Source organism: Catharus ustulatus, chromosome Z, assembly GCF_009819885.2.
Source record: "Catharus ustulatus isolate bCatUst1 chromosome Z, bCatUst1.pri.v2, whole genome shotgun sequence".
NCBI lineage: Eukaryota > Metazoa > Chordata > Aves > Passeriformes > Turdidae > Catharus > Catharus ustulatus.
In genome coordinates, this window is record NC_046262.2 from 65,663,618 (window position 1) to 65,680,694 (window position 17,077).

Genomic DNA, 17,077 nt, shown 5'->3' on the forward strand with positions numbered 1-17,077 from the left:
AAGTGTGGATAGTGCAGATGAGTTTGGCAGAAGTCAATTGCCACAGAAGCCACTGGAGAAGCAGGATATCCATACTGCAGTAGACTGCTGAGCAGTAAGAGGGCTTTTTTTTAAACTCACCACACTGATCTATGTCCACATTTGCTTGTCTTCTAGCCATAAAACCTCTGCTAACTCTGGACACAGTTATCTTAAAGTACTCTGTAAGTAAAAACCAGTGAGAATACAAGATCCCAAGGTCTTACTATGCCACTGATTATGCACAGACTAGGTTGATCCTGGCACCAGAATTCCAAACTAACTCTGCTGTAACATCAGAAGGGTGAAACACCCTGCAAAATGGCATTGATATCTCATGTAGCTGGTGCTCTGAGACAAAATTCCCTTTTTGTATCAGCTTCAGAAACTTCATGTCTTAAATGCTTAACAACATTTTTCCCAGTGCCTGTGTTCTTCCTCAAGAGAAGATTATTGCTGTGGCAAAGATCCCAAAACCTCTCAGAGTCAAGGATGATTTCCACAGAAGCAGACTGTCTCAGCAGTAATGTTGCTCTCCTGCATTTCCAGTGCAGCATGCTCAGAATCATTTTTTAGGTCCTAGACCAGGCAGTCACTGGAAAATTTTCCCTATATGTAACAGTGCCTTGAGAGAACAGATTATGCAACATTAGGGCTGGTTTTGGGTCTTGTCTCTGAAAATTACCCCCAATGAAGCACAGTAAGAGATATCTCTGAGGTCTGGGTTACAGTATTCTATTTGTTATTTCCACCTAGCTAGTTGCTGAACATTTTACCATTATTTTTTTCTTTAGACCAGTTAGAGGCATAATTTCAAAATCCATCTACTACATCACACAGCTGCTTGTTACCAACAGACTGCAAGCATCTGGAGCATATTTCCCCAACACAGTGGAAGAGAAATGTTCTTGCTGGCTTTTTATTTAATTTATACCACAGAATTACTTAGTTCTGAAACAAAATGGACCAAATCTTTGCCTGTGTTTCAAGTTTAGTGGATTGCAAAAGGTTTTTCATCTACTGATTATTCAGAGAATTTCCAGGTCTGTTCCTTTTCTACTTTTATGTGATTTATTAGATCTGAGCAGAGCATGCTTGCAGCAATCTCACTTTTGTCAGTTACCAGTTAAATTGCCCCCAGGCACAAAGGACAGAAGGAAAACCGAATGTCACAGAGTTTTTGCACGAGAAAAACCTGGAATGTGTTGCTTCTTTTATTCCCTAGGACAATACTGCGTAACCACCTCACGCACGAAGTGGTATTGCCTAGTGTGTTGGCCTCTGGAACTGTCTTACACCTAAAGGAGCCCATATCCACTTTCCAGGGCCTCATTTCCCATGGATGTGAAATGTGAATCCTTGTTAATGTGCTTCGGTGTCTGCAACAGAGAGAAGCTGCATAAGAGAAGGCACTGCTTCTAACAGATGATCATGGCTAAGCCGTGCCATGTGCCACTGAACTGGTGGACTCCCATTACCTGGGTGAAGACCATGCTCACGTTAGATTGGTCTGAAGAGACACCCTCACTTACTGTCACAGAATCACTCCCAAGGTCCAGCAAAGCCACTTAGAGCCAGTTACCCAGGACTGAGTCCAGATGACTTTTGAGTATCTCCAAGGACAGAGATCTATGCCTTCTCTGGCCGATCTGCACCATTGCTTAATCACCCTCAGTAAAAACAATATGTTTCCTGGCGCTCAGAGGTAACCTCTTGTGTTTCAGTCTGTGCCCATTGCCTCTGGTCCCATTACTCAGCATCACTGATGGGAGATCAGCTTGAACATATTTGCACACTTTCTTTAGGAATTTTTCCACGGTTATGAGATCCACGCTTTTCTCCCCATTTGTGTTTTTCTGCTGTTTTCTTTTGATGCAGAAAGACCTTTCCTCCAGATGGCATGATACAAATAAAGCAGCTCATACATAATACCTGAGACACAGCCTTCAAGGAGAAGATTTCCTTTCTCATGTAGACATCTGTAATTCACACAGGGGATGCCTACAGAAGCGGGGATTCATCTGCTAGGCCAGCCAGCTGCTCAGTGATGGCTCTGCTCCTACCAGGAGTGAAACACAGTCTGCAAAGCACTTACCCAGACATCACAATCTTACTGGGAAGTTTGAACTACTGTGCTAACAAGCTACCCTTGAATTGCAGAGGGAAGATAGTTTAACAGGCTGGCTGATGGCAGTGATTTTAAACTGTGTAGCAGATCCCCTCTGTCAACTATAATAGTCACAGAGTCCCACAAGGCTGCTGAAGCAAGCCTTCATCTCTCCCTGTCTCAGAAACAGAGTTTTACCAGTACTGCCTGCACAGAAACACTCTACACTCACTGCTCTCAGAGCAGCATAAAAAAATAGAGCATGACATGATCTCAGCAGAGGATTTGGTCGCTGGCTATCCAGATGTGGCACATCAACATCAGTTAGAATCAGAAAGATGTCTTTATAAATGTATTCTAACTTCGTACCTGCTGCCTCTGTCATGTCTGGGTGGTCACATCTGCCTGAAAACTTCACAGCAACATGGTGCTATTACTTCCCATGATGATGCAATGTAGGGCTAAGAGAGACAGATTCTGATTTTCTCCTCTCAGGTACTGTTTGGAGACCTGCTACTTGAGTGAAAATTGCTGAATCCTTCACTGATTGCTGGAAGAGCAATGCAAGCCCCAGATCTAGGCTGATTTTGTGGCACTGAGGGGTACTGTGGTTGCTGCAACAGATACACAGTCATAAACCAGGCCACATCCCCTTGCACACCACATTAAAAAACTAAAAATGAGAGTCTTCTTAATCGTCGCCATGCATGTCTGCACTTCCAGAAGTCAATAAAGAAGCAAACAGAAGAGCAATAACTGCATGTGCTACAGGAAGTGGGCAGTATGAAGCAATGAGCAATGGTGGTAACCTGTGTAAATGCAATCAGAGATTAGGAAGACTGTAGATAAGACTTCAGTTTCAAATAGCATTGTCTAGTGTCATAACTGCATTTGAATAAATGTGATTTAAAATCTAAAAGAGAAGACACACAAAAAATATAAAATCCCTGTTACAGAACCTGAAGGCCACCCCCCATATTCCCACTGAGATCCCAAAGCAGTTTCTGGAAGATTTAATTATGTATTTCATTTATGGTTTTGGTGATGTCAGTCACAGATAAAGTTATTTTTGCCAAGAACAGATGTGCTCCCAAATTTCTGAGATGTTCCCAAATTTTTGAGATCTATATCCAACCCAATAACTGCATCATGTTAGAAAAACAAATGCAAAAACATAAACAGTGGGACTATATAGAGCTGAAAAGAAGGACGGGCAGGGGAAGCAGCTCTTACTGTGCCATGTAGTTTCTCTTTTCCTACTGCTTGGTTATCTAGCCCTATCAAGTTCAAATCAATCAACTGACATCTGATGTGTTTTGCAGATGGATCAGCAATGATGCATATCTGATGCACAGATGTTTCAACTTGGATTTGCTAGCTATCCAGCAATCAGACAGAGTCCTGGTGCTGATCATTCACAGATGTTGCAAAAAAGAAAGAAATTCCTCCATCTGCAGTAAATAAATTTATAAATTTATGCATTTTACTTTTGGCCAGCCAGAGCAGCAGTCTCTTATGAAAACCAAAGCTGGACTCTCAGCTAGGATGGTGAGATTTTGCAGTTGGCTGCTTTTTAGGTGTTTCTCCTATGAAAGGAAGATCCCTAAAGCCATTGCATAAGCATGTGAAACAGTTTTAGCTGTTCAAAAGGCACTTTCGACTATCAGCCAATACGGAGAGCTGTGTTTGAAATTAAAGTCACAGTTGCTTGACTGGCTTGCTCTTTCAGTGGGGAGGTTCAGCCAGCCTATTGAGGAGCATGTCTGCAGGGCTATGTGGGCAAGTTACAGCTACAGTCAGGGCTGTAGCTGGGGTGTGACAAGCCATCAGCCTGGCAGCGCTGAAGTCTTTAGCCTAGCACCAAAAATACCTGTGCCATTTTTCTGGTTCCTGAAAAGTCATGGAGTGGACCTGAAAATATCAAAGAGAAAATAAATACAGGTGGAATTTGTTTTCTATGCTTTTGAGTACTTGATGAATCAAGTTTTCACATTTTTCTTCATGAGCACAACTCTTATGAGAGCCTGCTCTATCAAAACTGATTGTCACCAACAATTCTGGGCTTTTTAGCTGTTACCTATTTACCTCCCATGGGTAACAAATGCTGCACCAAAAAAACTTCTAAAGACAGGAAAAATACTATCTATAAAAACTCAGAGAAGTGATCTGTCTTGCCCTTTCTCCTTCAAACATGTAGTATATTGATTTTAGACAGATATCTAAGACAAACCTGCTCTTCCTGACCCAACCAGGCATAGCCAAAGGGCAGCACTGGCAGAACTTATGTTGGTCTCTGACCCTGTACAACCTGCATTCATGCTACCATGTAGAAATTAAACATTGCAGAGAACTTTCATCAAGGACCAAGTCATCTGATGTCTTTTCCCTGAAATTCTTAATAGTATTTGAACACTTTCTGATCATCAGAGATCACCTGTTCATCACAGAAATGTTCCAGACAAGTACTCAAATTCCTTCCTTAGAGAGCACAGTCAATGCATGGCGATGAGCAGCCAGGCCTCTAACCCTTGGTCCCTTACATTCAATTCCTGCTCAGTGATTTCTATTTAGAGTGACCCAGCTGCCAGGCTGATGGTACTTCTCAGCCCTGGCTGTAGCTGCACCTTCACTACAAAGCCCCTTGGACATGCTCCCCAAGTCCTGGCTGTGACAATGTACCCAGATCACAGAAAGTACATGATGAAGTGAAGGCACCTGGGAGCAGAGTGAAATAGACAGGGACTTAAATAAGAGATTTCTTAGTTCCAGTGGTTCCCTTACACATCTAGGATGTCAGAGCAGGAGATGAAAACACCAAAGCCGTGTGTGTACTATGTGGTGCTCTCGGATTGACAAACTTCATGACAATGCATTCCTGCAGTATTATCCCCTCCAGGTCCTTCCATTTTATGCCACTTCTACAGACTTCTACAGAAGTCACATGGCAGGTTTTCGTGTCTGAGGAGTGTTACCTCCACAGCAAGAGTTAAAATAAACCCATTTCCAAGTTGTTGTGCCTGGTAGCAAAAAGTTGATGGCATGGATGAATCTGCAAGTATGGCACTTTATCCATCACACTGAAAAGTACAGATAAGCCTTTTGGCTTACCTGGCCTTGGCCCTCATTCCCTGCAGTTCTTAAATATTCAGAGTAGCCAACAAGAGTTTTCACATGCTGAAAATCTACTCATGGGTGCCAGTGCTTTGTTGAGACAGAGCTGGGAACCTGGCCCTATGATACTGCAATCTCACATTGCTGGGTTGCTCAGGGCTCCTACAACCAACCTAGGCTGCTAAACCCTAATAAGGACAACAAGAGAACAATGGCAAGGACCTGTTTTGCCATGTTTAAGACACACGTCACACAGGGAGGGAAACTCTTTCCCAGAAAGTGGAGGTGCTGACAGATGGTAATAGCTGCAGGAGGGAAGCGTGGGATGCATCAGAGTCCTGGGCACTTCACAGTACAATCAACACTGGCAAAAGCTGAGTGTGCAAAGACTGGCAGGATGCTCTCCCTTCCAAAGAAAGAGGATGGGAAATATCCTTGGAAGCCATTTTGCAGTTATGAAAGGGATTTAGTTCATCCCTACAGCTGTGTCTCTTTCCCCCTAGTGACATTGGAGGGCATGGAGGATCACCAGCTGGCCTGAAGATCAGGGAAGTGGCAGAGACATTGGTGCATGGGGAGAGCCAGGAACAAGCACCCAGTGGAAGATAAGAGGAATCACATGAAGGGGGAGTTTCATAACTGGGCATCCTCACAGCTGAAGGAGGTTTTAAGCCGCAGCCTTTCAAACACAGTTTTTTTGTCACTTGCACACAATGTTCACAAATGTATCCTACAATGTTGCTGAGCTGAATTCCAGTTTCCAAGCTAACTCACTGAGTCCCACCTGAAATCACTAGAGTACTGTGAGCATGGCTGTCTGGAGAATGGAGAGGACAATATGTGGCTACACCAATACATATCATATGCAGAAGAAGGGGCTGGGAAAGCTTTAGGCTGGATCTCCCCACTTTCCTTTACATTATGCAAATATTTACTGTACAAAAGTACTAGAAGTCGAAGCATAATTTTCAGGTACAGCATGGAAATGTTACTAGTCTGACAGAGCTTCACATAGGCTTGCTGAATGGTGTTGGAAAGCATACTTGGGGAAGGAAATCAGATATATGTCAGCAGCCTCCCTTCCCCTCTGTTGTGCCATATCCAGTAGTTACTCACCCACTGAAAGCAGAACACTTCCGAGGTGTGTATAATGTTACTGCTCTGTGATCACTCAAGTCCTGCATGTCGTTTTCTGTGTGACTCAAATATAGCTTTCATGTTGTGGTTGTTGTTGTTGATGTTGTACTCTCTCTTCATCATGTGCTCCCCAAAGTTTTGCCAGCAGTAAGCCTGTTCCAGAGAAGCCTTGTCTGTCAAAGTGGTAAGCAGGAAGGATTGTGTGCAACCTGTGACAACCTGTGACACTTGCCATGGCAAAGCACATTGTTGAAATAGAGGGTCATGCACTCCCTCAGCTCTCCACTTGATAAAATTTGGGTCACCAAATGCGAAGTTTCTGAGGCTCTTAGTGACTCCCATGCATATTGGAGCAAACCTCACTCTTCAACAAGGCCTTCAGCAAAAGCCTTCTTGAATGTAGCACAAAAGTCACATCTCAGGCAGAGTCAGGAGAGGGAAGGGAAATGAATACTGTGCTCCCAGAGCAGGCAGCACTAGCCTGCAAAGGCATATGGCCCACATGGCCACCAGAGACACAGAGTTAATCATCCACTGGAGTCAGGGCACAAGGCCTTTGTTAGCACATACTGACAGCCAGGCTGCTGCTGAAGAGTGGTGCTGCCAGCTGCACTGTCAGGGTTCCAGCACACGTGCACAGTTCAGCCTGAACTGGGCTGGATTGTGCTCTTGTCCCAAAAGCACTTGAAAGCTGTAGAAGTATCTTCTTTGCTCCTAATACCCCATACTATGTTTTTCAGAACAGACTCATTCCCCCCAGCAATTTTTAGTAAAAGCTGTTCCTCACAGAGGGTAAGGAGGAGACAACATCCCCCCTGCCCCCCAGCAAATACTCCAGGGATGTACAGGAACAAATCAGTGTCAGTATTACCACTGCCTCTATGAGGCAGCTCAGACAAGACCAGCTCTACTCTCCTTGGATCAAGAAATGGGGAGGGGAAAAAAAAAAAACTAAGCTGCTTATTCCATCTGGTACTGGAGAAAAGTTTGACTTCCCCCCTCCCAAACTACTATTTCAAGGACTATTTGTAAAGAAAACTCAGAGGTTATAAATCTCTCTTGGGCCTCTCCCACACATAACCTTCATGTTAATGTACCATGACAATCTTTTCCCTTTCCTTTTAGCAAATGAAGGGTGAAGGTGCATAAACTGGAGTTTCTGAGGTCACTGGCTTACAGGGCAAGGGATGTGACATATGCTTTACATTGCTTTAAGCTCCAGCTCTGAAGCTTGTGGGGATATTCTTGTTCGCTACTGGGTTTACTCCTGCTCCTTCCCTCTAAATTCTTTTAGTGTTCTTTGGCTAGAATGCTGAACATGAGTGCAAATCAGGAGCAAAGTTGTTAGAGCCAGTGAAACCATTTTCATAGTTTCTTGTGTAAACAAGAATGGCACTAGGCCTCAGAGTCTGAAAATAAACCACTTACAGCAGACAAATAAAATCAACTTTTTTTGTTTCTAAGATTATTTCTCCTCTTGAAAGAAAGCACACATGTTATTCAGACACGTTTTCACTTAAAACTCTATCTAAAGAGGATTTGTGACACACAGATTAACATCATGGTTAAGCAGGAAATAATTTTAAGTGTCTTGTCCCCACTTGCCCTTCCCAGCCTTCTCAACTTGTTAACTTTCACACAACCCTGTTCCCTCTCTTTCTTACACATGATTTTCAGAAGAGCATTGTATTTCCACTTCCTAATGCTGGTAGAATCATATTTCTTTCCCAAATAAAGATTTTCCCCTGTTATTTCTTTTAAGGATACACTGAAACCCTCTCAAAGTCAAGGATTAAGAAATGGAGAACATTAAGGGTGCCTTTTCACATGGGGCTGTGCTTCTGGGTGCTTCTGCAAGACTCCCTTTCAGGATTTGAGGAAAACCAGTCTCAGGTGTAGAAACCCTTGCAGCTCTCAGAACAGCCTTGCAGCACAGGAACTGGAAGAATATTGCAGTTTACATCAAACAGTAGCACAAGAGATCCAAAGGCAATTTTCCTACAGATGCTTTTGCTTCTCCCAGGAACACTAGTACTGCAGGTTGGGGTTTTGAGGTGAGAGCTTTTGACAGGGCTTTTCTCTCACCTACACATTAAAAAGTCTATCTGAAGGATTTACAGATCAAGGGGCTGCTCGGTTTTTGTCTTGGTTTGTCTCAGATAGAATTAAGATTACTTGGAGTCAGTGTTGGGTTTTTTATTTTTCTCTACTCAAATACAAGTCAGCGCCTATTCTGGGCACATATTAGAGCATCAAGGGTAGAGCAGTGGGATTAAAAAAAAAAGAACCTAGCAAACCTTGCAAAACAGAGAGGAGAAGAGTGAATGATTCATCCCTAAACAGCAGCCCATCAGTGGGGAAAATCATCTTCAAAGTCCTGTTCTGGAAAAGCCTGCCCATCCTAGCTCACAGCAGAGCACATTGGAAGGGGCTGCTCTGAAGTCCCTCTATTATATGTGTTTCACTTTAAGAGAAATTTGCTAGATGAGGATTTGGAGTGAACCTTCATGCATCCATGCTGTATCTGCCTTGCAGTCTAAGTCAGGATCCAAACCATGTGTTAACCTGTTGCTCTGAAAATGTCTCAGGTCTATTTCACAGGGCATTAAAGCATTGATGAATTTCTGTTACTAGGCCAACATGATGAATTTGTGACTTTTTTTAGAAAGCAAAACAGGGACCTGAAACTCTAATACAGCCAATAGTTCATCTAAAATAACTGCTGGAGACAGCATTAAAAATATTAGCAATTAATTGGCTTTTGCTTGTTAGACAATATGTGCTAGCAATAAATGGAGGCAGGGAGGGAGGCTTCAAACATTAAAAGGAGAGAAATTTGCAGTTCAAAAGGGATTTTTCTAAGACATTAATGATAATTTCCCCACAGAAATCAGAGATGAAACACCCACTGAATCAAATGTGGAGTCTTAGGCCAGCAGCAAATGGCTTATTGATGGCTTCTCTCTACTTTGAGATCTAACAAAATGACAGCACACTGCAGCAAAACCTGACTTGGTGTTTGGCTATGAGTACTATGAACAAAAAGGTGTTTTATTAAACAGCAACAAGAAATTGCTGCTCGAAATGACAGGAGCTGCTGAATAGTCTGAACACCATTCTACTTCATTACCAAAACTATGGCCAAATCCAGTAATACAGGCATCTAGAAAAGGTCTTTTCTAGGCAAAAGGTCTCTCCCCGGGCCCCAGAGCTCTCTGGTTCTTGGATACTTTAGGTACGGAGGCAAAGGTTTATGTTATGTTTATAATAATGTTAATAATGTTATTTATGTTTATAATAATGTTTATAATTTATGTGTATAGTAATGTTTTATAACAGTATTCTATCAAAAATTTTGGGAAACAGCTTTGGCAAAAGCAGAAGAGAAAACCTCTCCAAGACTTTCTTGAAAGCTCAACACTTTCCTCTCCTGTGAGACCCCCAAAACAACCCACATCTGTCTGTCACAGCTGCAGAGCATTTAATTTCCATGTTACCACAGCAGCATGAATGTATTTTTCTACTAGGTCCAAAAGCCAGGAGCAGTCCTTCATGTGCTCTTGCACTTGTATTTTGTGGGAGGGAGGTGCCCAATAGAAATTTCTGAACAGACAGATTCGGATTCTGAATTTCAGTGGTGCCAGTGGGCCCTCCATAAACATCTTGCTGCAAAAAGTGTCAGGAAAGGCCGGGAGAGAGTCTGACTGATAGCATCAGATCAGTCTGAGGTCTTGTCTGTAAAAATCTGGATTCCCAGCAGATGGCATCCCGCGTTTCACTGATGCTATTCTCCTGGTTCATGCGGCAGACTCTGAGGAGAGCAAGAGTTTAGCGTGTAGTCTCCCATCCGTTCTAGCCCGGCTATTAGGGTCGGTGGCTCCACTGAACTCGGCAATTTTATGCAGAAAGAAAATCTGACCTGATTGACTGGGAACTAAAACTCTTTAACAATAGAAAACAACAAACAGCAAGCCAAACAGTTTGTGCTGAATGAGCTGGGAAAGATGGTACAGGGAGGCCAGTTCCATCCACGAGGGCAAATGGCCAAAAGCAAGTGTTAGGGCATGGCAGGGTATTTATGAACTCGGAGGAGGGGAAGAATTAGGGCAGGGTTTAGGGAGGGGGTCCAGTAGGGAAGGGCAATTAGGAATATTAAAATTATTGCAGCAAAAAGGAACCAATGACAACAAGGGAAGCAGAGAACTTTCTGGCAATGATCAACACACTGGAACTGGAGGATGCTGGGGACGATGTTTTACTCACCCCTACTGCAGGGTTTTCCCATGACCTTAAACTGTGGTCATCTGCATTTTTATTGGAGCTAACCCAAACATCAGTGGCCCCAGAATCCAGAGTAAGGGCACAACACACCAGTGTTACACAGGGACAGCACAGTGCTGGCAAATGATGATGCAGCAGCTCTGAGATCAGCAGGGCTATGAAGAAGGTGACAGCCTGTGATGTCTGCTGTGCCCTGTGTGCCGAGGGATCGCTGGATGTGTAGGGCTCTGCCCTGTGCCCTTCAAACCCCTGCGGCTCAGATCTGCTCCTTGCCCCAGGTGTTGCCCCTCGGCTGTGTTGGCCCTGTCTGTGAGGGCATGAGATCACAACACAGGACATCATCTCTCCTGCAAGGTGGTGGAGGAATGAGTGATGCCAGAAAGGCACTTGAGAGTCCTGTTTCTCACCTCCTGGAACTCCAGTGCCCATTCAGGGTTGACATGGCTCATCTTCTCTGTGGAGGGGTTGAGTTAATAGACAAGCACATAAAGCTGCAATGGTTATTTTCCATAAGGATTTAGAAGTTCAGCATAGTTATTGTATCAATTTATTCAAGAGATTTATAGTTGTCTAAACACACAGCAGGCTGAGAAAGATGCTTTTTCTCTCAGAGAATAAATAATTTCTTGCTAATTAATTTTAGGGGAATGGGAACATGCAATACTGTTTAATCAGAGAAAAGCCAGGCTAAGGATGCCAGGAAGGCTGGTATTGTAGGGATGTGGTGTCCCAGGGGACTAGGGCACCATTTTCAGCTTAGACACACTTTTGACCTTGGGCAATACACACAGCCTCTCTGAGGCTTCTGTCAGTGCCATTTTACACCATGGGATCAGAGGTGGGGGTACATGGCATGTCACAGCCTGTTTGTGCATGAGCAGATTCCCATATGCTGTGTATAGTGCCTCCCAAACAATTCCAAGAGCCTGGCCTCAGCTTCCCTTTTCTTTAAGTGGGCCTAAAATTGTGAATGACCATCTCCTTAACAGTACTGGGCAAAGTAATGGCTCTTCTCTTGACACAAAATCAGAGTCTCTGTCGTCGTACTTAAAATGCCCTTCAGGGTTATTTATTTTTTTTTTTTTAAATTAAAACCTCCCTTCTTCAACCAGTTTGATCTATGAAGGGGAAAATCTAATTATAACTGCTCCATAGTGGAAATTTGTGACCAAAGTATGATGTGGCATGGCAGTCAAGAAGGCCCATCTGGAAGGAGCTGTTAATCTGACTGGAAGCAGGAATGACCTGAGCCCATGAGAACAGATGGATTTCGTGAAGGGTGTGAAGTTTCCCTTGGTGATGAGATAATCAGCAGCCTCAGCACTGTCTTGTAGCCATCCTAGAATGGAATCCAAGAGGAACCCAAGCTCAGGGGACCCCTTTGGACAGCAGAACTGGGCTGGGGAATAGACTGACATCTGAGCTGAGTTGTCCCATGCATCCACTCTGGGGAGCAGTGCTGCTGCGAGCGTATGTAAAAAGTGTACTTGTGATGCAACTTTGCAGAGTCTATGTAGAACCTCTTGTTGCTGTAGGACTCTGCTCAGGGTACAGTTCATTAAGCTTTTCTTTTATATTTAAACAAAAATGCATATTTAATTTACTTCAAAATGTATCTTTAAAATTTCCCATCATCTACCATGCTAATTCCTTTTCCAATGAGTTATGCGATCCTGTCTTACCAGAAATAAAAGACAGCAAGATTGATGGCAAGTTCTGGACAAACATGTAAAACACACATTTTATGACCAACAAGTAACCTTTATTGACTGGAAAGAATTCATGTCTCGTGGGAAGAACAACTGATAACTTCTGCAAGTATAGAAGAATATCTTGTCAAGTTCAGCTCTTGTCTGACTTTCTTTCGAACCTGGAAACTGTAAAGTCTCTCTTAGGAAGCCTCAATGGGAGAATATGACTGTCACATGACATGAATTAATTCCCTATGGTCATAAGACTTCCAAGCACATGGCAAGACTGGTGAACACTACACTGTGCAGCAGAGAAAACATGTTTGCTCTGTTTTATTGCTGTAAAAAGCCCGGAAGAGTTTCATTCAGCAATAACAGTTTTCTTAGAGGCTAGAATATACCTGATTTATTTAAAGAACAGCGAAATCTCATTTTAAAGCCCATGAGAGCTGATGAGTCCCCAACCTGCTTTGCTGTACTATTCAATTACCCACACAGCCAGCTGCCTGCTGCGACCAGTGCCTGCTTCCTGTCTGCTAAGGAAAGGATCCTGACTGGAGGAAGATTTCTGGCAGAATGTAATTTTCAGGAAAAAAGTCAATAACATACTTTTCGAAAAATAACCTGGCTTCTTTTGCTGAAGTCCTTGGAGCAGTGACTGGGGTCCCCCCCGCTCCCCTCCCACACTTTGTTTCTAATGAGGGAAGCTATACTTGGATCAACAGTCCACATTGGGATTTATTGAATATTTGCAGATGTCTCTTTTACTCAGAATCATTCTGATTGACCCAGCAGTTAATTCTCTATTTTCACAGCTTGTGTGGAGACAGATGAATATTTGCAATTGCAAGACTGCAATTCATGCAGTGCTCACTTCACAGAAAGTAAGAATGCTGTGCTTTCCCCCCCACCTTCTCCTGGTCCAGAAACAGTGAACTAGTCTTTGTACTTCTAGGTTTGGATTTGTGTCCACTCAGGCACTGGTGTCTTTTCCATTTACATTTACAGCAGCTGGTGCCAATCCTTATGGTTTCTCATATGCTTGTTGGCCTGGGAACCAAGAAAGCAGCCAGTTTCTCAAGCTGCTGGAGCTCTGCTCTCAGGCTTCTCAAGGAAGAGGAACCCAAAACAAAGATTATAACACCTGCAGCATACATGACTAGTGTCACGGAGTATGTTTTTAAAAGGGTTTTCCTCCTCTGTCCAATAAAATGTCTTTAAATTGTTTTCCACAATGTACACTATTTAAATACATGATTTTCTTCAATAAGTGTTCTTTCTCGCTCATGTAAGAAACTCACCATGTTACGATAACCATCACTGCTCTAGGAACCACGTACAGTAACATATGGTTTTTTAAATGTCCTTCCTTCTACTGGCAAGACAGACTCCTTTGTGTAGGAGATACCATTGCTCTCTAGTGGAAGCCCACACATCTCATCTAGCTACCAACTGAGCATCAAAATTTTGACTTGGATGAACAATGACAGGCCTGAGCCCAGATCTCTGCTAGAGGAACATAGTCAGTCCCCAGATCCTGTTTGATCTTAGGGTACATTCTGTAAACAGGATAGCTCTTACTGACTCAGCTCTGATGAGAAAAAAAATGAGGGGCAAGAGGATCATAAGAACATTTTGGTAAAAGCTGGGAATGAAACAATATTGTTCCCAGCATCTTCTGTCTTCTAAGCTTGCATGGCCTCTCTGCAGCAGCTAGCAGAGCCAGAGTTTTCCCAGACCTGTGTGTCTCAAGGTATAACCCCTTCCACCTTATGGGAGGCCTGCAGTGGCCTGTAATTTCCATCCTGGTGCACCTCTGCCCCTTTGTGTCATAGTTGTGCCAGTCAACCTTCATTAGCTGTGCTCAGTTTTGGGGTGGTCTGTCCTTTTGTGTCCAGGAGGCCTGTGTTGCAGCACCTAACCAAGGGCTGTCTAAAGAGTGAACAGCAAACAGCCCTGTGGTAGCTGATGAATGAAGTTAATTTTTTGCATGCTGGTTTCAACAGGCATTGCCATTTTTTGCTCCTCAGCTTATCCCTTGCTTTGTTAAGATTATGTCACTACTGATGGGCTTCATATTAAGGACTGGCTCTTTCCTTTCTCATTTATATCTTCCTAAAGACCTTTCTCCTTCTATGTCCACTGTCATGTTCTACTTGATGACAGTGAGCATCTTTTCATGTCCATTTAGTCTATCACTTCTACTTTCCTTCTGACTGCACAGTACCCACACACTGTCACTTCCACCTTTCCTGCTTTTTAAACCCTCATGGAGTTCTGGGCTTGAGCTTGATGTAGCCTCTTCACCACCTGGCAAAGCCTTACCGTCTCCGTAACTCCAACAGGTCCAAGTGGGCAAACCTGCTCTCACTAGCAAAGGAGAAAGGAAAATTCAGGATAGCCAATGGCCTTGTAACCCCTGAAGAACAGCCACAATGGTACAGAGGGACTGGGCTTCCTGGAACAAGGGAAACAGATCTGGTGCTCCTTTCAGTTATACAAACTTCATAAGGATGTAACCCCACTGGGTTGAGCTGTGAATTGTCTCAAGGGAGTGAACTAAGAGTCTTATCCGTGACTTCGTTTCTCCAAAGATCAATTAGGCTGTGCCACAAGCCTCCTGTCTCTTGATTCAGCTTAATAGGTATGCAACAGATGGCAACACAGAGTCATCCCCCTAATTCCTTTTGATTATGTTTGATTACCTTCTCAGAAGATGAGGAAGTTACTTTTACTCTGGAGGACAGGTCAGAGCTGAGAGTATAGGAAACTTGGCTTCAGAAAGAAGAGGTCACTTCTAATGTTTTAATTATTGGTTCTAGCATTTTATGGGCCTTCTGCCATGTGATGGAGATGCAGAAGGGAGGGCAAACTTCATTCTTTCCAAAAATTGCAGCAGTAAAATATCTAAGGGAAGGGGAAAATGAAAAAAAACTATCAAAAAGAGTTAAGTTTTGGGATGGGACAGGCAGTAGTAAAATTGCAATAAAGAAAAACAAACCCTTAGCATAAATTAAAAATAAATAATAAAACCAAAACAAAACAAAACAGTCAAAATGGAGGCTCCCTTACTCATCAGTTGATAGTAAAGGAATACAACCCTCTTACCATTGTTTCTTGCAGGGGTAAGGTTCTAGCAAAGGAAAGTCCAGCACCAACAAAGAAGAAAAAGAAGGAACATGGGGAAATAGAGGAAAGTACTCTGTCAAGGAGTCTGCTGTCTAAAAACATAGGATCACTACAGGATTTTTATCTGTGTTTTGAAGGCAAGAGACTAAGCATCAAGGAGCTACATTGTTGGACCAAGATGACGCAGAGAAAACATCTATAATCATGAAATAAAGCATTTAAATGTTGACTCAAACTGCCATTTTGAGATAATGAGAAGGTTTGAGAACTGTGAAGCTATGCCAATGGAAACCCTGAGAATAAGGCTGCAAAAATCCAGACTACAACATGTGTCTTCTCACTATTTTCAGCTAATGCAGATGTTAAGATCCCATTCTTTCTTAATGTTAAGATTGTGCTGGCTTATAGTGACACTTCCTTTCTCTGGAGAGGCTTTTGAAATTATTGAACCATCTGTCTACTGCCATCTGTTGTTGCTTTGGAAATGAATTTGTCAGGTCAGTTGGAAACAGGTTTCAAATAAACCACTGCTCTGAAAGATAATGCTCAATTGCTGTTGGTATTGTCACCCTTCTATCATGGTGCATCTGCCTGCCAGCAACTCCCAGCTGGTGCCCGTTTCTTCTGTGGTGAAAGCACTCTGCTTCTCCAGTAGAATCAGTCTGCTTATGCACATCATCCCTTCGTAGTGGGGTTGCTTGGCATGTGGGTATGCTTGGCACCCACACTTCCATGTGGTTTTCTCCCCACCATCCACACAGAGACGACACATGAGCACATCCACATTCTGGCCCTGTGTGCAAAGGCTGCCTCCTCCAGCTGTGCATCAGAGGACAGGCAGATATACTTCCACTGTCAGATTGGAGTCTCCCTAGCTGAGGGAGATCAGAAAAGCCAGAGGTGGCACGGGAGTCGCCTTTTTTTCTACAATGTATACAGCCATGTACTTAGAGCTGACTTAGAGCTCATGAGCTCTCCTCTCTCAGGACAGGGATTCAGCCTGTGTTGAGATGGTTTTGTGTGCATTATACCTCTGTCTATCAATGTAAATAAACAACAGTGTATTTAGATATAACCTGGTGCTCAAGAGGATGTGAAAATCTACTTGGAAAAATGCGTAGACTGGAACGGGTTCCCTCAAGGCTTCACGCTCTGTCTCAGATCTCTGAGAGCAGCAATCAGGTATTACACTACCTCAGGTATTACACAAATATAAGCCTGAAGCTCTGTACACCCTTGCTGTCTAAAACTGCCTGTACTATTCAAATTCGCTTGCTGTTGATGGGCAGGAGCAATCTGTGATCACAACAACATAAGAAACATGGAATCATGGGTGAACTAAGCTTTGAGATACATGCTCCTTTATTGTATTTGTAGGGCCACATTAAATGTTTCTTCTCTATATACAGACTTTCCAAAGGTCATCTGTCCCATAGCTATTGCAGGTCTTTTCATATGGTGGTTAGATTCACAAAAATGGGTGGCAGAAAGGGAAGATTTCTATATTTCTTCTGGTAACAGAAGAGACTACACACAGAAAGTCTGAATTTGAAGGTAACCTTAGGTATATTCATAAACAGACAGCAGCTGGTAAACAGCCACT